General features: G+C 39.5%; 1 long non-coding RNA gene across 1 annotated transcript in view; it reads left to right on the top strand.

Annotated features, from left to right (window-relative positions):
- Positions 1–24,990, top strand: part of LOC134670691 (uncharacterized) — a 101,153-nt gene extending 76,163 nt beyond the window's left edge. Inside the window, exon 2 of the long non-coding RNA XR_010099108.1 lies at positions 24,922–24,990. This is a non-coding gene — a long non-coding RNA (uncharacterized LOC134670691). The remainder of the gene's footprint in view (positions 1–24,921) is intronic.
- The last annotated feature ends 676 nt before the right edge of the window (positions 24,991–25,666 follow it).

Here is a 25,666-nt window from a genome sequence, read left to right as displayed (position 1 = left end):
TTTTCTTGCTATTCTAAACAGAAAAAAATATATTTATATAATTTGGTAATCACTTCTTTTTCCACGTGTTGTTGACCATAATTTTATTGTATATTTTTTTCTTGAAATCAAATACTTAACAAAAACACGAAAGTTGGAACCCTGGTCGCAAGCCTGCCCCGGAGGCAAACTCGGTCACAGAATCCATCTTAAAATCGGATTGAGCTGCAGGTACTAACTTCCATAACTTCCAATTCACATCACAAACAATAATATAACTAAACAAAATAATCATACAACATACATAGCTATTAATATAAGCTACAAGGATCAGAAACGTCTTAAACAGAGATGTATTTAAGTACCTCGTACACGTTAGTAGGAGGGATTATAGTTCTAAACCGAAATGCCTTTGTCGCATAGTTTGTGACGTCTCAAGTAATCTGAATAAGCTACTTAAAGTAACTCCAGTACGTGGTTTATTCCCAAATCGCCTTAAATAGTAATAAATAAAAGAGATTATTTGTTTTAGGGCGGGCCTAATTAATTGTCTAAGTTTTCAAACTTGTTCAATGGTGTAATTTAGAATAATTTATTTAAAGTTTTTGAAACATTTATTATAATTAAATTGGTTCTTATCCATGTATGGAGTGAGCGGCACTCTAAACTTACTTATTACTTTTTGATACAGTCACTCGCAGTCGCAATAATCCAAACTAATATTATAAATGCGAAAGTGTGTCTGTCTATCTGTCTTTCTGTCCGCGTGTTACCTCTTCACGCTTAAATCGCTGGACGGATTTAATTTATATCAAAAGCAAGCGGGCAAAAGCTAGTAGAATTATTATAGCTATACATACAACAAAGGCTGGTAATTAAAATGTTAGTTCAAATATAGACAGTAAAGCTAAGAAATACCGTGACGTGCTCAACTAATGTACTTGTAGTAGTCTTAAGACGAAACATGAGCTCAGTTTTAAATATTTTAGGTAAATATAGCCGTCTCGCTAACAGAAGCGGCTCCTAAAATTAGTGCGATAAGGACAAGGCGAAAAATCCCGCGTAAAAATATCAAAAATCGAGGTTTCGTACTCGACTCTTTCCTCCTCCAAAACTTAACCAATCCTAACCAAACTTGGAAATCTAAATGATTATGAAATTATCTGGGTCGGACCGTTTTGCTTTTTTGGCTGATTGATATCAGTTTTGAATACTACGCCTCTCATTGCGGCATAGTCAATTAGGCCATTTTGGCCATTTTTGAGGGCTATAGCCGCCTTAAAAAACAAAAATATCAAAAAAAGCAAAACGGTCAGACACAGATATTAACAATATTAATCTGTGTTGAAAAAATCATTGGTCTAGCATCAAAACCCACGGAGGAAACAGTCAAGTACGTTTGTATGGAGAAATAAATTATATATTATATTATATATTGTTTGTTTGTAGGCCACGTCTACGCCTCGGCTAGTCTGTGGCCATGAGTAAGCCCATTCATAATAAAAAAAAAAAATAAAAAAAATGAACACTCCTGTTGGCTCTTACGTTGTATGCGCTTTTATACAATATTACGGCCTCAACCAGGGGGCCTCGGGTATTGGATAGGTGGAATACCACTTTTATACTCTGTATCTTTAGGTATTTAAATAAAAGTAAACAAATTCTACCCTCAAAGGGCTCCATAACCCAGTTGAGGGTAGATGAAAACATTACACGATCAAATAATGTAAGTTAAAGTCAGGTCGTTCAGTGACAGATCCAGGCGGTTTTGTAATTGGTCGGTTAACCAATAAATGTTATAACTACCCAAAAATGTACAAATTGTTTGTTTACTTTTAGAGTCAGACCGTGAATAGTCTGCAGCGATTTTGATAGCCCACGCAGTGCAAGTGTCATTTTAAACGTCAAACTTCTATGGAATTATGACGTATAAATAACACTTACACTGCGTGGGCTATCAAATCCGCTGCAGACTTTTCTTGGTGCGACTATATTTAAATACCTAATGATACAGACTATAGTTATTTTAGTATACCAAACGTACGTAGTACCGTGGAAGGTGCAGAAAGGAATGACCTATTTATAAGCACGTGACGTTCTCTAACCTCGTGCCGCCCACCATACAAAATTATAGCCAAGGAAGTTAGAATCTTGTTGTATTTTCAATTGGGTTGAATTTCATTAGTTCGAAAATTTTACGAGATAAATGAAATGCTACCTACTTCATTTTTAATTAAGGTTGACATTCCATCAAAACTGAGTGTACATCCTAATGTACATTGGGCGGCACGAGGCTAATGTACTCGAGCATTAATCAGCTCCAACGTTGTATGCGCTTTTCAGGCACATTACCTTTCCAAGGCATTATCGTATGGATCACCGCTTCACAATGTTTGCGGGGGTAAACTATTCGGATTATTGCAGGAAATGTTACATGTTACCATGGCAATTGACGTGTCAGTATCATAAGACGGTAAACATAGTTATTATTATTCGGGCAACAATAAACAGAAACTTTCATTTGGTATATAGTAATATAATTTGGCTGTGCATTAATATTTTAGCGCCAATAAATTTATATTTTCCTCAAATATAAGCATCATATTATTAAAAATCTGGCAGCAAAATCTAGCCATCCCAAAAAAATCATGGGGCACTGTTTGGCGTCTACAATAATAGAAAATGGACCAGCCAAAATGTATGAAACAGCCAATTTTTTTCGCGATTTCGGGGTTGGTCCCACAGTAAAAGTTGCTCAGTAAATCCCACAACCTCCCTGGCAACGGGAATGCACTTATTTTTTGACCATCGTGTATATTATTACTTATCACGTTCCCAAACGTACGTATTTACGCACACAACCCTCGCTAGTGAAATATTATGTCGGCCCGATGATTTATGTAGGCCGTGATTGGGCGCCATTTTTAGTGTTCCGTACAAAACTTTGTTTACGGAACACTTATGGGATCACTTCGGTCTTGCAAATCAGTTAAATACGTTTTTCTCAGAGACCGTTTGACATAGATACCTAAAATTTGGAACAGTTATAGCAATTACCACCACTCATATTGTGAATAAGTCAAAACTGCTTATTTCTTATTAAAGGGGGAAATTTAGGGGGTTGAGAGGGGTAGGCTGAAACTTTTTTCATTTGTAAGAATCGTGTGGGGTACCATTAGAAAGCTTGCAAAAAATTGAGTCGATGGACTGATTTTGACTTCATTTTAGACTGCAATAGTTTCGTCAAAAAATGCATTTAAAGTTGCAAGTTTTCATACAAAAATTTTCACCTCTGTCCTGGCGATTTTCGCGAAAACTATAGCTAACAGGCAGCTGACCAGTCAATACCCAACTTAAAGAACCATGGAGACGGCGGGAAAATTATCAGCTTAACTTTATCTTTATTAGTTTTTCAACTGCAGCTTGACCTTTGGTTGCTTAGGGCTAGCTAACTGATGCTTACACTGGTCAATTCATATTAGGCGAGAAACATCCTTAGTTAAAACTTTGGCATTGAAATTTATGACTTATGTCTTTGACATAAAGTTTAATTCTGCTTGCTTATTTTTGTGGGATATTTAATTTTATCTTAATAGCCTACTATAAGTATGAGAGAGATCTACAAAATACGACCTTATTATATTGCAAATAAGTTTCAATTTCGAACGGGCTTTCCAAGCAATGGACTAGCATCTCAAAAATCTGAAAAATTCAAATTAAGAATTCCGTTCTTGACTGTCGTTGTGTTTTTTTTTCCACAATAGGACACATAGAGTTAGTAAGGCGTATAGAGATAATAAAGTCATTTAATATTTATGAACAGCTTTGGCCTCATGTATAGATTTTATTGAGAGTATCTGATTCGTCGAAACAATATACACAATATTCCTTTTCATTAAGTACCATTACATTTCTGTATTAATTGTATAATTATAATATCTATTAATTATATTCAGTACTTATGTATATTTTTGAACGGATCGGTGAGCAACAAGATTCAGGGCTATAACCGCGAAAATAGAAGTTCGCAAATTGCGAGCATTTTTCTCTGTCACTCTAATTACGCCTTCATTGGAGTAAAAGAGAAAGATCCCCGCAAATTGCGAATTTTGGTTTACGCGGTAGCCCCTCAGTCCTGTTACGAGAAAATAATTTTGGAAGACATTAATAAATAGTACCTATATGACAGTTAAATATCACAGTTTTTTAGAAACAAAGGTAAAATTGACGAAATATTTAAAGTAAGCCGATCTTGTTTTTTAGCAGTTCTAAATAATATTAAAGTCTATATATATGGCATAGAACTAGAAACAAAATCAAATAAAAAATAATAATGAGTTCTAAATTCAAATTGAAGGAGTTATGTTACATTTTAAGGTATTATAGGCCAAGCGCGCACCACGATATAAATTTTTGCGACACGATTTTAGAATCGCGCTGTAATATATCGCAGAAAATTCACTGCGCGCACTGCGATGAAAATGAAAAAGTCGACCAGTCGCTTGTCATGAAACGTGTCTTTAATATGCGATTGCTGTATGACTGGTGATCCCCGTCTATTTCCATAATTAAATGGTCAACATCTAGCGTCTCATTTTGAGACTCCATTGGAGGTGCAGGTGCCGAGATGTTGGGGTTTGGAGAGCGAAATGCCGACTGAGGTCCGGCCGGGGTGCGATTTTATTATCATAGTGCGCGCGGGGCCATACAACTCCGCATGCTGCAATTCACTTTGCGACAATCGCGTCGCGAACAATTGCGGAAAAATGTGACAAATCACAATTTAAAAATCGCTGCGATTTTTTTGTCGCATATGCGCGCACTAACATATAAACACATACGTTGCATTTCTGCGACAAAATTATCGCAGGACAAAAAATCGTGGTGCGCGCTTGGCCTTACTCTAAATTATTATAATACATCAAGCATTCGCGAGATGCTCGACTTCGGTATTCAAACACAAAGCAATAGTACAAGAATCTAACTAAATGCAAAGGCCGAAGGAGCGATTCGAAGATCCGAAGCGTCCGACAGACGCGCGCCTCCCGTAACTTTTCCAAGTATTTTTAAGTACAAGTGTCTAAGTCGCAAAATCCAAAGGCTGAAGTCGCATTGGGCCGAAAGTCCGAAGCATCCAGGAGGTCAGTTCTAAACACAGGTAATTAATACAAGTGTCTAAATGCGAAGGCCGGAGGCCGAGCTCCGCGTAGGGCCGAAGGCCCGACGCCTGCAAGATGTCAGTGGTTAAACACAGAACTGACAGCCTGGACGCTTCGGGCCTTCGGCCCTACGCGGAGCTCGGCCTTCGGCCTTCGCATTTAGATACTTATACTATTGTTCTGTGTTTAAGTACTAACATCCTGGACGCTTCGGGCCTTCGGCCCTACGCGGAGCTCGGCCTTCGGCTTTCGCATTTAGACACTTGTACTATTGTTCTGTGTTAAAGCACTGACATCCTGGACGCTTCGGGCCTTCGGGCTACGCGGAGGTCGGCCTTTGGCCTTCACATTTAGACACTTGTACTATTGCTCTGTGCTAAAGCGATGACATTTTGCTAAAGCTCGGCCTTCGGCCTTCGCACTTAGACACTTTGTACTATTGTTCTGTGTGTGTAGTTGAAATACGGTACCCTAAAAACAGGCAAACAACCTCTGTAAAATGTAACGATGCGAGCGGTACGGCTACCATCAGTTTGGCATTGACATAAACGCTACCGTGGGCGTGAACGTAATTTACTTTCTATGCATCTCGCTCGTACTGACATATTAGTGCGAAAGAGATATACCTATAGGAAGTAAATTACGTTCACGATATCGTTTATGTCAATGCCAAACTGATGGTAGCCGTACGGAACACTAAATGCCTCGAGCTATCTCGGACTTGGCCAAATTATTTATCATTGACATGTACTCGTACTGTTTATTGTGAGTGTGGTGCTACTTGTTTTGATGTTCTGGGATTTATGTTACACACACACACACAAGATGATACTTAAAGTCAGACCAAGAAAAATTTGCAGCGATTGTGATAGCCCACGCAATGCTGTGTTATTTTATACCTACGTCATAATTTCATAGACGTTTGACGTTTAAAATGACACTTGCACTGCGTGGGTTATCAAAATCGCTGCAGTTTTTTTTTGGTCTAACTCTATTAGGTAGTTTTCGGCAACTTTATTTAAGTTTTTTTTTAATAAGGACTAAAATATACAGTTCGCACACAAAAACCATGGGTCCGGGGCTTGAGTAAAACAGGAAGGTCTGCGTTGTTGTTGGATATATCCATATTGTACATAAATATATATTTTTTTGTTATATGCGGTGTATTTCTCTTTGTTGACCAACAAGACAAATAGGAATAAATCTTCTTCGTCTAGGTTATCTAATAAAATATATTATGTTAGGGTTCATTATTTGGCAACTGTTAAATTAAAGTTTAAATGTAAATTATTTGCTCTGGCAACACTGGCAAGACTTGTCAAATCCCTTGCCGCTGATTGGCTGACCAATCAGAGGCTGGTATTTGAGGGTTTGCGATTGGCTGTCAAGAAAGTCGACGGACCAATCGCAAAGCTGGGTTTTACCGGGAAAAATAACTGGCAGCATGGCGAACGGACAGGGTCGGTTGAGCATTCTCTCTTGAACGGTTGAACGTGAAGGTCGTTTATAAAACTTAAAACAATAAATACCTTTTTCTGAAAAGAAGTGTTTCTTGTATTCTCTGCCGTCATGAGTGTACGGCCTAATAAGTAACCCAGTAGTGAATAAAATAGTAGTGTATTGTTATAATTCAGAAGTGACAAGATAACTTAAAACGTAAGTACACGCCCGATTGGTTTTATTCGTTATTGCAGTTTTTCTGTTGTTTGTCGTTTGCATTGTAATTATTTGGTTCTTTAAGCCTATAAAAGTGATATCAGATAACATTAAATGATCTTTTTAAGATATATTTGATTTTGAAAATAATGCGAGTTAATTTGCATTAACATTATAATAAACAACTATGGCTATGGATTTTTTTTTATATAAAATCCCTCTCACTCTTGAGAGGAGGCTCGTGCCCAGCGGTGGGACATACACCTATAGGCTGGAAAGGAAGAAACTTTTATTGATAATGTAGGCAAAACGCTTCTACCCACGTCACCTTAATTAGATCTGCATCAATTCTTTATTGAGCATTTATTCTTGTCTTGTTTTCCTTGTTTTAAATTCTGTATTTAAAATCTTTTCAACCACGTGCACATAAGTAAAAAAAAAAAAAAAAAGTGGTTTTGTAACTGTTGACCATTGTTGCGGGTTATTAAAAGGGGATGAAAATTTCGTTAATTTTTGCGTAACACGCACAGTTTTCGAGATATTTTAATGTTGATTAATCTTCCTATACATTGTGGACCTTACTCATCCAACACGTGTTGGAGTTATGTACAGTCGCTAACACCCCATTGAAAGTTTCAGATCATGAGTGACCAAGACAGGGGGCATAGAAGCAGAGAGCGCGAACGTTCGTGCCGAGATCGAAATCTGCAGACCCCTGATCGTGGTTCTCACTCACGAAGCCGAAGCAGCTTGCGTGTTCGAAGTCGAAGCCGTGCGGACGACCAGGATGTACTATCGGGCCGTCAGAGAGTAGAGATTCTGGAGATGGAGCTACATCGTGAGCGTGAACGACTTCGTGGAATAGAGGGACGTCGTCGTACGCTATCGCACCACAGATCCACGGACTCGCATGCCAGGCGCCGGGCAGACTCTCGTGCTGAAAGTCTGGCAGACTCTCGTGCCGAGCGCCGGGCAGACTCGCGTGCAAGACGCCATGCAGACTCGCGTGCTGAGCGTCGCACGGACTTGGGTGCTGAGCGTCGGGCGGACTCGCGAGCTGAGCGTCGGGCGGACTCGTGTGCTGAGCGTCGGGCGGACTCGCGTGCTGAGCGACGGGCGGACTCGCGTGCGGAGCATCAGCCGGAGGAGCGACACGGTGGCAGCAACAGAGGACACTCTAAAAGGTCACGTAGCTCATCTTTTTCTAAAAATGACCTTGTTTCAGTATTAAAACTATTAAAAGAGGATTTGTCGTCCCAACCTCATAATCAGAACGCACAAACAATGCAAAAGATAGACCATAAAAATATACTGCCTAATTTTGATCCTAGTGCTAAAAACCAACGTGTTGACGTATGGTTAAAAAAGGTGAATGAATGTGCTTCTGTTTACGGGTGGGACGACAAAACCACAACTCACTTTGCAATGCAGAAACTCCAAGGTCTGGCTAAGACGTGGTATGAAGGCTTGAATTCGATTCTTTTTAACTGGAAGGAATGGCAAGATAAACTACTCAATGCATTCCCTTGCGAGCAGAATTACGGCCATACCTTGGAGGAGATGTTAAAAAGGAAGAGCAAATTCAACGAACCTATCGAATTATATTATTATGAGAAGCTTGCTTTGGTCAATCAATGTGACATAGAGGGCAAGCGGGCCGTAGACTGCATCATTCACGGCCTGAGTGACAGGACGCTTAGATCTGGTGCTTTGGCACTCCGATGCAATCACCCTGACCAACTTTTACAATTCCTTTTAAGTAATAAGGATTCTTATCAGCCCGCTTTTGAACGAAATCAATTTAGAAACAAAAACGCAGATAATTCGGCTAATACTAATAACAACAATACTAATAACAACCAAACACGTGCACAAAAATTTGCTCCGAGATCGGGGCAGGCGACTGGTTGCTATAATTGTAAGGAGAAAGGCCACAGTTTTTTGCATTGTCCGAAACCTCTTCTAAGATGCCAACGCTGCAATAAACTTGGCCATACGGTAGAGACATGTCTTAACAAACCAACAGAAAAGTCGCCTGCTTCAGTTTCTGATACCTTGCAAAAGACAATGTGCATAGATTCCACTGGTAATGAAACTAGAAGCCGTAGCTCTAAATATTATAAGGAGGTGATTGTAAACGGTGTGCCATTGCAAGGATTTGTAGATTTTGGTAGCGAAACTACATTAATAAGTGAGTCTGCCGCTTTGCAATTAGGTTTATGTCATGACAATACGCCTTCTCTAATGACTGGTTTTGGGGAGGCGATTGTACAGTCTTTTGGAGAAGTGCCTCTTGAGTTGAGTGTCGACGATGTTAGTGCTAGCATCATGTGTAAGGTAGTCAGTGATCATTTGTTGAAGAAGTCTATACTAGTAGGCCAAACTTATACAGAATTGCCTCACATAAGCGTCCACAAGAACTTTACAGATCTGAAGTTCCTCGATAATGGCTATAGAATGCCTTTTTCCAGTGTCGATATTGACAACGTCAGTTCGTTAAAGATAAAGTCTTTGAGCTTTGCTGAATTCTATGGCCCAGTTTCAATTAGAGCTGTTGTTGAACCCTCGATCAGTGGTAGTGTATTAGTAAAAAATAGCATCGCAGGGAAACCCAATCACCAGTACACCGTCTGTGGAGGACTCTATTATTCGAAAAATGGTCTTGTCAACATAGCCGTTGATCCTCATGCTGATTTCGGTAGTATTTCGAAGGACACCACGGTCTGTCGTGCAGAAAAAGTTGATATTGTTAATAGGATTATCGTAGATTCACCCGAGGTAGCAGTCGGAGCGGAAGGCGGATTTGATGAAAGCCAGGTTCGCATTAGTGAAACTGTCGATGATCATGTTAAACAACAGCTGTTTGATTTGCTTAGGAAGTACAAGCATTGTTTCGCATCGACACTCAAGGACTTAGGTTGCACAAATGCAGCTCAAATGAACATAGAACTCAACAGCGAACGACCAGTAGTTTACCGACCATATCGGCTCTCTCATCACGAGCGATCACAGGTGCGCTCTATGGTAGACGAAATGGTAGAAGCCGGGATAGTACGGGAATCTTCTTCTGCATATGCCAGTCCTATCTTGCTTGTTCGCAAGAAGGATGGGTCTCTCAGAATGTGTATAGACTATCGGTTGCTAAATTCCATAACTGTCAAGGAGAGGTATCCTATGCCGATTATAGAGGACGAAATTGCTCGACTTTCTGGCCAGGCTTGTTTTATTTCCCTGGATCTCGCCTCTGGGTACTACCAGGTACCCATCGCAGAGCATAGTAAACATGTCACCTCATTTGTCACACCGGACGGCCAATACGAGTTCAACCGTATGCCGTTCGGTCTGGCAAATGCACCCGCTGTATTCCAGCGTATGATAAATGCGATATTAGGGTCTGCTCGTTTTAGTAAGGCAACTGCTTACATGGACGACATTCTTATTTACGGAAAGGATACATCAGAATGTCTTCAAAATCTAGAGGAGATATTAAAATTGATAGAGCAGGCGAATCTCACCTTGAATCTCAAAAAGTGCGAGTTTTTACAGGATAAAATAGATTATCTTGGTTACGAGATTGGAGCAGAGGGCGTTAGACCAGGGGAAAAGAAAATAATTAGTGTCGTAAATTTTCCGCGACCTCAAAGCGTCCATAATGTTCGCCAATTTCTTGGGTTGGCGAGCTACTTCCGGAAATTTGTTAAGGACTTTGCTCAAGTAGCGTATCCTCTCAGCAAGTTGCTAAAGAAAGGGGTAGCGTGGGAATGGGGTGCTAGTCAAGACACTGCTTTTCAAGACTTAAAGGCTCGTTTGGTAGATAGGCCTATTCTCGCAATATACGACCCCTCAGCGGAAACGGAACTCCACACTGATGCGAGTAGGATAGGCATTGGAGGCATCCTTCTTCAGCGATCATCAGATGGAGCACTGCGACCGGTTGCATATTACAGTAGGCAAACCTCGCCAGAGGAGAAAAATTTCCACTCGTATGAGTTGGAAACTCTGGCGGTGGTTTGCTCCTTGAGGAAATTTAGGGTCTATTTGCTAGGCAAGGATTTTAAGATCATTACCGACTGCAGCGCTCTGCGCTCTACCTTCACAAAACGAGATTTGATTCCCCGTATAGCACGCTGGTGGTTGCAGTTGCAAGAGTTTGATTGCACAATCGAATATAGGAGTGGCATTAAGATGAGTCACGTGGATGCCCTGTCCCGTAATCCTGTAACCGAAACTAAGGAGAATGCATCTGACGATCTTCCAATCGTCATGACTGTAACCAGCGAAGATTGGCTGCATACCCTTCAACTCGGAGATTCAGAACTCAGAAGGATCAGAGATATTTTGGATAGTAGTTTAGATGAAAAGGGTCTCCAATACATAAAAGAGAACTACGTAGTTAAGGAAAATAAATTATTTCGTTGTATAGGTGAAGAGCTTCGTTGGGCTGTACCAAAGGGCGCGAGATGGCAGTTGTGTCGCTTGAACCATGACGAAATCGGACATTTTGGTGTCGAAAAGACGCTAGAGCGCTTAAAAAAGAATTATTGGTTCCCCAAAATGTCTCGTTTCGTGAAGAAGTACGTTAGTGCTTGTATAGAGTGCGCGTACGCCAAAAAGAACCAAGATAAACATGAAGGGTTACTCCATCCGATAACGAAAGTTGAAGTACCTTTTCATACACTCCACGTCGACCATCTCGGGCCTTTCGTGAGGTCCAAGCGCGGGTTCTCATATCTTTTGGTAGTCGTAGACGCGTTTACCAAGTTTTGTTTCGTCAAGCCAGTAAGAAATACACATGCTCAAAACGTCGTCAGAGTTTTAGAAGACATATTCCGGACTTTCAGACCACCTGACCGCCTTATTAGTGACCGCGGTAGCTGTTTTACGTCGCATATGTTTAAAAGGTTTTGTTTGGATGAAGGCGTTAAACATATTCTGAATGCAGTCTCGAGTCCTAGATCCAACGGTCAAGTTGAACGGTACAACCGGACAATTCTTGACTCGATGAAGGCGTTGAATGTAAAATACGGTGAGAGAGAGTGGGACAACTTTGTAGGGAAAATCCAGTGGGGTCTAAATAACACGATCCAAAAGACGACCGGAAGAACGCCCGCTGAAGTGTTATTTGGTGCCTGTATGAATGTCGAGGTAAATCCCATTCTCAATGAAATAACTGAAGAAACTCGCGAGGAAACCGATTTGTCAACAATTCGTCAAGAAGTTAAAGATAGGATCGATAGTGAGCAGGTTAAGCAAAAAGAATACTATGATAGAAATAGAAAATCAGCTCGTGTGTACGCAGAAGGGGATCTTGTTAAAATCACCAAGACTAATTTTAACAATGACGGACAAAGCAAAAAACTTTTGTCCTCATATATGGGTCCATATCGAGTTTCTAAAGTCTTGGGTATGGACCGGTATGTAGTAGCTCCAATTGCAGGGTTAAGTAGCACACAAAATAAGCGGTCTACCACTGTTGCGGCAGACCGAATGATGCCCTGGATCCATGTTGCTGCTCTCGATGTTAACGAAGAATCGGAATCGGCAACTGATGATGATTAGTTTATTTTATGCGCTAATTGTTTATATGTGTTTATTTACAAACCCTTTGAAAGTATGCTCGTTATTAGTATTTTCGTGCAGTGAAACTCTCAACTACAGAACTGGTATTTCATTACAGATTGGACGCGAAAATCGATTGGCTCGCGCCCGATCATCAGTACCAGGGCTTTTCGTCTGGGTGACATCGCACAAACTTAATCGATCGGTTTGAGCGACAGGTCAGCTAGTTATTCCTCGATTAATCGATCGTCGAGGCTCGATGCGAGAATCGATTGGTTCGCATCCTAGAGTGTTAGAGCTGTAATTGTCTAACTGGTCATATTTAAGCTTAATCGATCGGCTTAAATAAGTGATTAGCGGTGACATCCTTGATTAATCGATCGTCAAGGTTAGCTTAGTTGTCATACAGGGTAACCGATTAATCGATCGTCGATTACCTTTAGATTGTACGTCAGAATATGTTGAAGTTTAAAGCTCATTCGATTGGTTCTGAGTTGAATCGTTCTTCTTTTTGAACTTTAATATAATATTGTTAAAATTATTATCCTTTTTTTTAATATTGTATTCCGTTTATTTGAGTTTATACGTTGATATCACAAAGTACTATTTTTGTAAATAAAAGCTTACTCCGATTTACGTATAAAGATATATGTTCGACTACTAATATGAATAGTATAAGAAACTCCTGATTGTATTCTATTTATTAGTGTAACTGAATATTTTCATTTTTGTGCAGTATGCTCAACCACCGATATGCCGATTGTTAGGGTTCCACCTGGTACCGTGTGCAGGGACGCACACGATGTCAGGATGGACGATTGTTAGGGTTCATTATTTGGCAACTGTTAAATTAAAGTTTAAATGTAAATTATTTGCTCTGGCAACACTGGCAAGACTTGTCAAATCCCTTGCCGCTGATTGGCTGACCAATCAGAGGCTGGTATTTGAGGGTTTGCGATTGGCTGTCAAGAAAGTCGACGGACCAATCGCAAAGCTGGGTTTTACCGGGAAAAATAACTGGCAGCATGGCGAACGGACAGGGTCGGTTGAGCATTCTCTCTTGAACGGTTGAACGTGAAGGTCGTTTATAAAACTTAAAACAATAAATACCTTTTTCTGAAAAGAAGTGTTTCTTGTATTCTCTGCCGTCATGAGTGTACGGCCTAATAAGTAACCCAGTAGTGAATAAAATAGTAGTGTATTGTTATAATTATTATAGAGGTACCTACTTAACATTCATCCAAGAATACCCTGAAATTAGTTTAAAAATGAAATGTTACCATTAAAACGTATGATTTAGGTAATACCTTCTTAGGTTAAACACAAAAACGAGCAAAACGCTTCCCTAGAGCAATTTAAAACCAACTTCTGACGGCTCGCTAAGTGAACAGGACTTTAAATAAACATTTAGTTTACCACCAACCAAGGACTTTCTCTTTTAAACTCCACATATATTATATCATCATACCATATTGCTATTTGTCCAAATTAAATTGTCTTTCACCTGTTAGAGTTAAATCCTTTCGCATTTTCTCAAAGGTTAGCTGGAAGAGGTCCCTTTTAGGGATACCTATATCCCTATATCCCTTTTAGGGATACCTATATCCCTATATCCCTTTTAGGGATACCTATATCCCTAAAAGGGATCTCTTCTAGTTAACCGTTCGCCTTTGTACATACATAACATTTTTTATTTTTGTTTTGTTTTGTCCGTTACCTTGTCCTTGTCCGTTTATCCGTTTAAACCTGTTTATGTGCCATAAAGTGACTTACATACATACATACATACATACATATTATAAAGCATGTATCATAAAAAGCAAACGTGTATTTTGGGCCAATTTTTATTTTAATTAAATAAATATAAAATTTAGTATGCGTGAAGAACACCTCATTCTGGAAGGAATAAATGTCATTTTCCGTTGACTTAAATACCATACGTTTTCGTAACTCAGAGAAAGATTTCTTATATTATGTCCCACAGTTCAAAACGATAGCAAATTGTTTAATTGAAATGGACCTCTTCGTCCCCAGATATATTCTATAGCTACCATAATAATATTAGGCACCCTAGGTTAGGTTTTTTATAATGTGTTTATACTTATTATTTGTTGTTTTTTATGTGTTTTTGTATTTTACTTTTATATTCATGTTATAAATGACCTAGCCTAAGAAGAAAAATAAATAAATGAATAATTATAAACATAGTGTACGTTTTGTACGATGTGGGCCTTATGGTGTCTACTATGCAAGTAACCTGTGTAACCAACTTTCTGTAGAAAATTATACTGTAAGAAAGCATTTTTCATTCTTTAGACATTTTGTGAACGTTTTTATTTCCTGCAAGCAAATATAAAATTTTCGTTTAGCTTCACAATATATGCAGTTAATACAATTTAACGTCACTAATATTTACTAAATATACTATTAAACTTTTATATAAATCAGTTTGCTAATACAAAAGGAATAGAGTCAGAACGGCTTGTCCCATCTATAGAGCCCTATTTAATTATTCAATTTAGGCCTACTGTCCACGAGGCGTAGCTGCATAGACGCTGCACGCATCGCCGTGCAGCATTCATGCAGCCCGGCGTACTGACGTTGTCCACGAAGCGTAGCGTAAGCGTAGCGTAAGCGTATCGTAGCCTACATTTTCTTTCATTCGTGATGATGTCGTCCAGTGATGAAGAAGTTATTTTGGCCTATTATTATCTTCGAAGTCGGCGACGACGCCGTTTATATTGGATACATCCATATATAGAAAGAAACATACATTGTAGACTGTTCGTAGCTGCTAGAGAACTATCAGCAAATGACAACGTATTTCATTCATTTTATAGAATGAGTAAAAGGACATTTCCACTATTTGCACAAACTTTGCAGCCGTTCCTGCCATTTTTTCTCACAAATACACAACGTGCTATCCGTGCGATGCAGCCCGGCGTATAACACGCAGTACGCCCGGCGGCATGAAGCTTGCATGCAGCGTCGCTGACGCGACGTTGCTGCTCCGTGGACAGAGTTGTGCGGTTTTGTATGTAGGCTGCAAGCAAGCGTACAATGACGAATACGCGTCTATGCAGCTACGCTTCCGTTCAATTCATTTTAGTGCGTCACATTTGAATTTCAAAATGATTTGCAGTCTTGAGAATGAAAAGCGATTATGCCTCGGATAATAAATAAATAATTAAATAGTTATTTGTTTAACAAGGGGCAAAGTAAATGTTTAATTCGTCGTGCATTCCCTACAAGAGACGTACGAGGCAAGCTGTACGTACGAGGTTCGCTGTACGCGGCAAAGCGGCGCCCTGATAGCTACCATTGACCGGGGTGACTTTCAAATGCAGGGGCGACTTTAAAATTCTAGTTTTTAAGCCATAATATATATTTATGCGAGATTTTTAACAGTAGGTGAATAGGAATATATAGAATCTAACTAGTTACAGGACCATGTTCAATAAATAATGAATAATGGTAATAGTCCGGGAGCCGGCTGCATGAAACAAACCTCATCAAAAAATAGAATATACCTACCCTGTAGAGGTACCTGACATTTAGTAGATTCCAACGCACTTGATCGGCCTAGGCTTAACCTGGCAGATTTTGTACAAATGGCAAAAACGTTGGACAAAAATTCATCAAAAAAAAACCTCATCGAAAAATAGAATGAAACTTGTATGGTAGGATACCTGACCTTGAGGACAGTAAAAAAAAAGTGGTCGGCCTCACCTTAGCCTGGCAGTTTTTGCAGTCCGACCAGATTTATTGGGTCACGTGAGAGCTACAATTTACCTCATCGAAAAATAGAATGAAACAAACGGATTATAATAGCTAAAATAAGCCTGTCGACGTATGTCTTGGTCGGCCTCACCTTAACCTGGCAGTTTTTGCAGTCCGACCAGATTTATAAAAAAATCATCAAAAATTTTTTATCGAAAAATCGTATGAAACTTGTATGGTACGATAGCTGCCTTTGAGAACAGTAAAAAAAAAAGTGGTCGGCCAAATCCTGTGTTGGCAGGTTCCTGTGTCCGACCAATTTTGTGGTACCACGTAAGAGCTACAATTTACCTCATCGAAAAATAGAATGAAACAAACGGATTATAATAGCTAAAATAAGCCTGTTGACGTAGGTCTTGGTCGGCCTCACCTTAACCTGACAGTTTTTGCAGTCCGACCAAATTTATAAAAAAATCATCTAAATTTTTTTATCGAAAAATCGTATGAAACTTGTATGGTACGATAGCTGCCTTTGAGGACAGTAAAAAAAAAGTGGTCGGCCAAATCCTGTGTTGGCAGGTTCCTCTGTCCGACCAATTTTGTGGTACCACGTGAGAGCTACAATTTACCTCATCGAAAAATAGAATGAAACAAACGGATTATAATAGCTAAAATAAGCCTGTTGACGTATGTCTTGGTCGGCCTCACCTTAACCTGGCAGTTTTTGCAGTCCGACCAAATTTATGAAAAAATCATCAAAATTTTTTTATCGAAAAATCGTATGAAACTTATATGGTACGATAGCTGCCTTTGAGGACAGTAAAAAAAAATGGTCGGCCAAATCCTGTGTTTGCAGGTTCCTGTGTCCGACCAATTTTGTGGTACCACGTGAGAGCTACAATTTACCTCATCGAAAAATAGAATGAATCAAACGGATTATAATAGCTTAAATAAGCCTGTTGACGTATGTCTTGGTCGGCCTCACCTTAACCTGGCAGTTTTTGCAGTCCGGCCAAATTTATAAAAAAATCATCAAAAAATTTTTATCGAATAATCGTGTGAAACTTGTATGGTACGATACGATAGTTGCCTTTGAGGACAGTAATAAAAAAGTGGTTGGCCAAATCCTGTGTTGGCAGGTTCCTGTGTCCGACCAATTTTGTGGTACCACGTGAGAGCTACAATTTTCCTCATCGAAAAATAGAATGAAACAAACGGATTATAATACCTAAAATAAACCTGTTGACGTATGGCTTGGTCGGCCTCACCGTAGCCTGGCAGTTTTTGCAGTCCGACCAAATTTGTGATACCACGTGACAGCTAGAATAGGACCACACATGCTGTATTCCATACGCATCATGACTTTGTGTACCTATCTGATGGGCGGGCGTATATGAAACGCCTTCTTGTACGTGCAGGTGATCCAGGTATACACCAAAGCTTAGTTTTCAATCGAACACTTGTAATATAAGAGGAAAAACTGCACGTGATCCTTCCAAAATTTAAATAAATGGTAAAATGTTCCTGCACGATGTTCTCAACGGGCATCTAGACTGCGTTGGATTGCTGTCACAGTTAGGGCTCTGCGCTCCCACGCGCCGAACTCGTCACCCCACACTATTCCATATTCCCTGTCATCGTACCAATTATGGCCAAAATTCTATTCTATTAAATTCTGAGTAGAATCGCACGTACCTATAATAAATCGTTCCAAAACATTGACCCTTTCTTCTCCTCCAGACGTGTTTTCAAATCACAAATTGCAAAGCAACTTTCCTGGTAGTCACGCACTATCACACCCACTTACACACATACACCCACCCACCCACACACACACACACACACACACACACACACACACACACACACACACACACACACACACACACACACGAACACATAAATTCCAATAAATGCATACAAACTAATAGATTCGCTCGTTTATGTAGGTACTGTATGTATTTTTATTTTACTATTTTTTATTTATTGTTTAGGCAAAATTAGAGCTATACCTACTATTTTAGGATTTTTTTTCCAGTTTACAGTTATTATTAATATTTTCTCTTTTTCCTTGTACCTTAAAGACATACAAATTAAGTTATATTTACGATTCTTGTACAGCACAAGTTACAAGTCTACCCACAGATGATTTTTTATTATGTATAAATTACAGGAAGTTCTGTTATTGGCTATGCTATAAGTTCTCATGTTTTTTGTATATTATTTAATGTAAACGCTGTTGAACTTCTCAATAAATATAAATAAATAAAAATACACAAGATAACCTCACATATATTAAGTGATTATCTTATTGTTATTTCTTCGACTCGCAAAGGCGTTATGTGTCCTTCAAACCATTTGATCTTATACATTTCATCTCTTAATGTCCAGCCACAATGTGTTGCATCAAATTTGATGCAAGTGGATTCTGCCGCACACTGCCACATTGAATTTATGAAAGCCGCCCGTAACAAGCCATACGTCAACAGGGTTATTTTAGCTATTATAATCCGTTTGTTTCATTCTATTTTTCGATGTGGTAAATTGTAACTCTCACGTGGTACCACAAAATTGGTCGGAGACAGGAACCTGCCAACACAGGATTTGGCCGACCATTTTTTTTTACTGTCCTCAAAGGCAGCTATCGTACCATACAAGTTTCATACGATTTTTCGATATAAATTTTTTGATGATTTTTTCATAAATTTGGTCGGACTGCAAAAACTGCCAGGTTAAGGTAAGGCCGACCAAGACATACGTCAACAGGCTTATTTTAGCTATTATAATCCGTTTGTTTCATTCTATTTTTCGATGAGGTAAATTGTAGCTCTCACGTGGTACCACAAAATTGGTCGGACACAGGAACCTGCAAACACAGGATTTGGCCGACCATTTTTTTATTACTGTCCTCAAAGGCAGCTATCGTACCATACAAGTTTCATACGATTTTTCGATAAAAAAATTTTGATGATTTTTTCATAAACTTGGTCGGACTGCAAAAACTGCCAGGTTAAGGTGAGGCCGACCAAGACATACGTCAACAGGCTTATTTTAGCTATTATAATCCGTTTGTTTCATTCTATTTTTCGATGAGGTAAATTGTAGCTCTCACGTGGTACCACAAAATTGGTCGGACACAGGAACCTGCAAACACAGGATTTGGCCGACCATTTTTTTTTACTGTCCTCAAAGACAGCTATCGTACCATACAAGTTTCATACGATTTATCGATAAAAAATTTTTGATGATTTTTTTATAAATCTGGTCGGACTGCAAAAACTACCAGGTTAAGGTGAGGCCGACCAAGACATACGTCAACAGGCTTATTTAAGCTATTATAATCCGTTTGTTTCATTCTATTTTTTGATGAGGTAAATTGTAGCTCTCACGTGGTACCACAAAATTGGTCGGACACAGGAACCTGCAAACACAGGATTTGGCCGACCATTTTTTTATTACTGTCCTCAAAGGCAGCTATCGTACCATACAAGTTTCACACGATTTTTCGATAAAAATTTTTTGATGATTTTTTATAAATTTGGCCGGACTGCAAAATCTGCCAGGTTAAGGTGAGGCCGACCAAGACATACGTCAACAGGCTTATTTAAGCTATTATAATCCGTTTGTTTCATTCTATTTTTCGATGAGGTAAATTGTAGCTCTCACGTGGTACCACAAAATTGGTCGGACACAGGAACCTGCAAACACAGGATTTGGCCGACCATTTTTTTTTTACTGTCCTCAAAGGCAGCTATCGTACCATACAAGTTTCATACGATTTATCGATAAAAAATTTTTGATGATTTTTTTATAAATCTGGTCAGACTGCAAAAACTGCCAGGTTAAGGTGAGGCCGACCAAGACATACGTCAACAGGCTTATTTTAGCTATTATAATCCGTTTGTTTCATTCTATTTTTCGATGAGGTAAATTGTAGCTCTCACGTGGTACCACAAAATTGGTCGGACACAGGAACCTGCAAACACAGGATTTGGCCGACCATTTTTTTTTACTGTCCTCAAAGGCAGCTATCGTACCATACAAGTTTCATACGATTTTTCGATAAAAAAATTTTGATGATTTTTTCATAAATTTGGTCGGACTGCAAAAACTGCCAGGTTAAGGTGAGGCCGACCAAGACATACGTCAACAGGCTTATTTTAGCTATTATAATCCGTTTGTTTCATTCTATTTTTCGATGAGGTAAATTGTAGCTCTCACGTGGTACCACAAAATTGGTCGGACACAGGAACCTGCAAACACAGGATTTGGCCGACCATTTTTTTTTACTGTCCTCAAAGACAGCTATCGTACCATACAAGTTTCATACGATTTATCGATAAAAAATTTTTGATGATTTTTTTATAAATCTGGTCGGACTGCAAAAACTGCCAGGTTAAGGTGAGGCCGACCAAGACATACGTCAACAGGCTAACGCTACGTCTTACGTAGGCGAACAACGCGCGAACGCGGCGCGGCGCGGCGCGGCGAAATCAATCCTTTGATGCCCATAGAAGTGTCCTACGTAAGCGATCTCGTTGCGAACGCGGTGCGGCGCGATTTGCACGCGAATGTCAGGCGGCGCGGCGCGGCGCGGCGCGGCGGCGGCCGCTTTCGCCGCGCCGCGCCGCGCCGCGTTCGCGCGTTGTTCGCCTACGTAAGACGTAGCGTTATTTTAGCTATTATAATCCATTTGTTTCATTTTATTTTTCGATGAGGTAAATTGTAGCTCTCACGTGACCCAATAAATCTGGTCGGACTGCAAAAACTGCCAGGCTAAGGTGAGGCCGACCACTTTTTTTTTACTGTCCTCAAGGTCAGGTATCCTACCATACAAGTTTCATTCTATTTTTCGATGAGGTTTTTTTTGATGAATTTTTGTCCAACGTTTTTGCCATTTGTACAAAATCTGCCAGGTTAAGCCTAGGCCGACCAAGTGCGTTGGAATCTACTAAATGTCAGGCACCTCTACGGGGTAGGTATATTCTATTTTTTGATGAGGTTTGTTTCATGCAGGCGGCTCCTGGACTATAATTTTATGGCCGTTTTAAATCTATCAAAGTAACCCCAAATTTTCCAAAGTCACCCCGCTCTACGGTAATAATGATAATTGTGGTGAAAGGTTCGAATAGCGTAATCTTGAGCGTTGGAAAGGTTTCAAGGCACGAGTGAATTCAATTGTTACCTTTGTTTACAGAGTGAAGGATGACTCACGTTAGACCGGGCCGTGTCCGGGCCGGAGCTTCCGGCGCATCCTCCAGTAGTTTCCAAGGAAATAGGCTGTGACAGGCGGACGATCAGACGCACGAGTGATCATATAACGGTTCCGTATTTTCCTTTTGAGGTACGGAACCCTAAAAACAAAAATAAATTAATGTGAATAGCGATTAAGTTCACCAAATTGGATATACGCGCATACGTCTTTTATAGGTAATATAAGCTTACGAAAGCGGAATAGTGATAAGCCATTATTTCTTTAATGCAAGAATATATTATTTTACTTGCGCTTTGTTTATATAGTCTATAAGACTTTATTAGAAACCGATACTGTTTACGATTACTAGCAAAGCAGAAGCATAAATGTGACGTTCCAGGGGTAAAGGTACCTAATGGCGGTCGACGATTACACATTGTCCGATCCGATATCGGATGTAGGGACACCTACATTCCGGGGGCGCGCCCGGGCACCGTCTTTACGGTCACGCACACTACAACAAGCATTGTACCTACACATACGCACACAAACAAATGTTATCGGCCCGACAGCTGACGGGGTGCTCCGACATGGCTGAATTTATCGGAAGCGCCTTTCCGATAACGGATGTCGGTAGCCGCCTATGACAAAAACAATTGCAGGAGAGTGCCATTGGCATTAAGTCCGCCTATTTTTGTGAGTTTTTTGCGGTATTAATCGTTTTTAGGGTTTCGTACCACAAAAGGAAAAAACGGAACCCTTATAGAATCACTCGTGTGTCTGCCTGTCGTCTGTCACAGCCTATTTTCTCGGAAACTACTGAACCAATTAAGTTGAAATTTGGTACGCATATGTAAATTAGATAGTGACCCAAAGATGCACATGTTTTTTTATATTTTTAAAATACTTAGGTTCGAAGTTATTTAAGAAAATAGCCAAAAAATTACCATTCCCCCCCCCCCCCTTTATCTACAGAACTACTGGGTCTAAAATTTTGAAAACAATACACAAAATAGTTCTGTAGATGACAGGAAAACCTATTAGAAATGTGCAGTCAAGCGTGAGCCGGACTTATGTACGGAAACCTAGAGTCTGACTCCCACTTGGCCGGTTTTTTTATTAATAATTATTTTAAATGCCTAAAAATACAGAGAAACACATATATCTTACATTTTACTTCCTTCCGACATCCGATATCCGATCGGATAATGTGAAAAGGCTCTGACGGCCGTAAACGTAGGGTCGCAATAGTACTGGAGTGTTAATAATAGCCTAAGCGCCAAACGCCACAAGGTACTTCTATCGGTGGAATGTCACAAATAAACATATTGGACTCGAAGATACCTACGTCAAACTATATGGTTTGCAGCGGGTGTAGCAAATTTTATAACTTAATATAAGAAAAATGGAAAATTCGTCTTGGAATAGATAAACTAACGAATCTAGGATTCAGGTCCACTGTTCTAAAACCACTACCAGTACCAAGACTAAAAAACGTACTCAGGTAGAAAACGAGTAGTATTATTTATAGCACTACAGTCTTCTTCTTCCTCGCGTTATCCCCGCATTTTGCCACGGCTCATGGGAACCTGGGGTCCACTAGACAACTAATCCCAAGAATTGCCGCAGGCACTAGTTTTTACGAAAACGACTGCCATCTGACCTTCCAACCCAGAGGGTAAACTAGGCCTTATTGGGATTAGTCCGGTTTCCTCACGATGTTTTCCTTTACCTAAAAGTGACTGGTAAATATCAAATGATATTTCGTACATAAGTTCAAAAACTCATTGGTCGCCGGGGGTTGAACCCTCGACCTCCAGATTTAAAGTCGCAGTCGCTCTTACCGCTAGGCCACCAGCGCTCTTTCCTCAAATTGGGTCCCGATCCTAACAAAGTTATAAATCAAGCGTGATTCTTTTCACACCGGACAATGGTTAAGAAAATAACAATAATTCCGGCCGCCATTCAATTTGCGGCCACAATCCGGTTCCGATTGCGCCGTCATGCGACTGATGGATGGTGTTTGTGTAAAACGTCTTGGGGTTGCGGTACTGACTGCGAGGGGTATCGTAGCGATTTTCTGAATTTTTTACAAAATACTACATGACCAAGGATGGATTATAGAATTTTATCAAGATTTTTGTTTTTAGGTGAATCTATTTTTATCTAATTGTTGATACGTAGACAAAAAAATATGGTTGTCTGTAAAGTCTGATTATGGACGATAATATTGCGTGATAACGTCATAAGAAGACATTACCGATGACATTACGTAACGTTACCATGGAGATCTGTCCACAATGTTACCATGGAGATTTGCCCACAACGTGACACTTTTTCGTGTCCATCGATTTATAAGGCGTTATCACGTCAAAAAAGTTTGCACTTTAGTTGTGTGCTACGGCGTAGACATAGGGCAGTGAAAGTTTTGGTTGGTTATAAACAGTTAAAAACGATTGAGTGAAACAGCCGCGTTTATTAAAACAAGTGCGAACCGCCCAACTAAACACGGATTTGTCTTACTTTCCTAGCAATTCTAGAAAAAACAAGATTGTTTGCGGAGCAACAAGTCTGCAGGAAATGTATCGTTTGTCAACTTCGTCCTGACCTGTTTGTTGCCCAACGTGGCTGTAATGTCTTTATTTGTGATCATTATCTGTTATACCGGGTGTGGCCTGTAACATGAGCAAATAATTAAAACATAGATTGTACTCCTCAAATGGTGACACTTTTGTTCTACAACTTTTAAAAATTATGAAGTATTTCGACTCCCTATTTTTCATACAAAATAAATATTATCTTTAATGGACGCCATCGCCACGCCATATCATTGTGATTGACGTTGCTTGTCACGCCTTAAACATAACAGAATTCGCAATAGGTACATTGCGTCTTAGAATAAACTTTAAAGTGTATTAAAAATCGAACCACAAGTTATTTTTAAAAGTCGCTGAACAAATGTTGGTCAGTATGAGGAGTACAGCCTATATATTTATTATTATTTTTTGCTCATATTACAGGCCACACCCGGTATTTTATTTATAGTGTTATTAAAGACAATAGAGTGTATGTAGAGACACACTGTGTACTGTCATGGTAAATTATCCAGCCACAGTACATTTACTGCCATCCTAAGGTATGGTGCAATCTTTTCGAGTGATGGCGCCATAACCATTGGCCTAGTGTGGAGTAGATGGCATTAATTTCAATATTTTCAAATTAACATATCAGTGAAAGAAAGTCAAATGACGTTCTAACGGTTAGTTATAATCTTCTGTCGAAAGATGGCAGTAAATTTACTGTGGCTACATAATTTGCTTTGACAATCCGCCTCTATTTCAAATTCTCTTTGGTGTTATCGATCAATTATTTCTGCGGAGTCAATTCTGATTTAACAATTTGTTACGGTGTGATCTTATTTCGAGACAACATTTAAAGATCACTTAGACTAGTGCATGCAAAATTTAGTGAGACCAATCGTCAAGGTTCAAAAACAAACTGTTAATGACCTCCACCTTACAGAAATAGAAAGCCGCAGCCAAATAACACTAGACCCTAGTGCCCGACTGTTCCTGTCCGGTAAGGTTGCCAGAGCTAAACGAGAGTGCGAGTGTTAGAGTTGGCAACGCGCATGTAACACCTCTGGAGTTGCAGACACGCTATGGAGACTGCTTACCATCAGGCGGGCCGTATGCTTGTTTGCCACCGACGTAGTATTAAAAATACTGAGTAAAAACTAAAGAAAATTTAACATAACGCTACGAATATCGCCCGAGATTGGACATTTTTCAGTTGTTTAATTGAAAAAGATTAAAAAACTGTTTGGTTGAAAATGGCAAGGCTATCTAACTAACTCTTGAATTTTCAACTAAGTCTTTCTTCAAAACTCAGCAATCAGTTATATTCTCTTTTGATTAAATAAATTTAATCTCGCTGCTTTTGCTTCATTTATTCAAACAAATTGCTTCGGTTTGAAATAAGTATTTTCATTAGTACTTACAGTAATTTTCACTCTCACGTCTCATGAATCGCCCTATATACGTAATATATACGAATTTGCCAAAACCTGGGTGTGCAACTAAGCGTTACTGAGTGAGCAGGACTAATCCTGCACACTCAGTAACTGATAATTGATCGATCACCGTCGTATTTAGGTGAAACAACGACACTTTTTCCTATTTTTTAACTTTTTGGTGAGGGCAAATTTAACTCTCTACAATCATGGTTACCCTACAAGACCTAATTAATTAACATAAAACCTCTTTAACCGTAATGAAAGCATTGACAGCATTTTCATTACGAAGAAAATAAACTGTCATACTTGAGTGAGATACGAGTTTTCAAAAGTAACCAGACCGTGATGACATTCAATTTGACACAGAATATCGGTAGTTTAGTA

The sequence above is a fragment of the Cydia fagiglandana genome, chromosome 14 (assembly GCF_963556715.1).
Source record: "Cydia fagiglandana chromosome 14, ilCydFagi1.1, whole genome shotgun sequence".
Taxonomy (NCBI): Eukaryota; Metazoa; Arthropoda; class Insecta; order Lepidoptera; family Tortricidae; genus Cydia; species Cydia fagiglandana.
The sequence above is the reverse complement of the archived record's forward strand: the minus strand, read 5'-3'. Positions and strand labels throughout refer to the sequence as shown.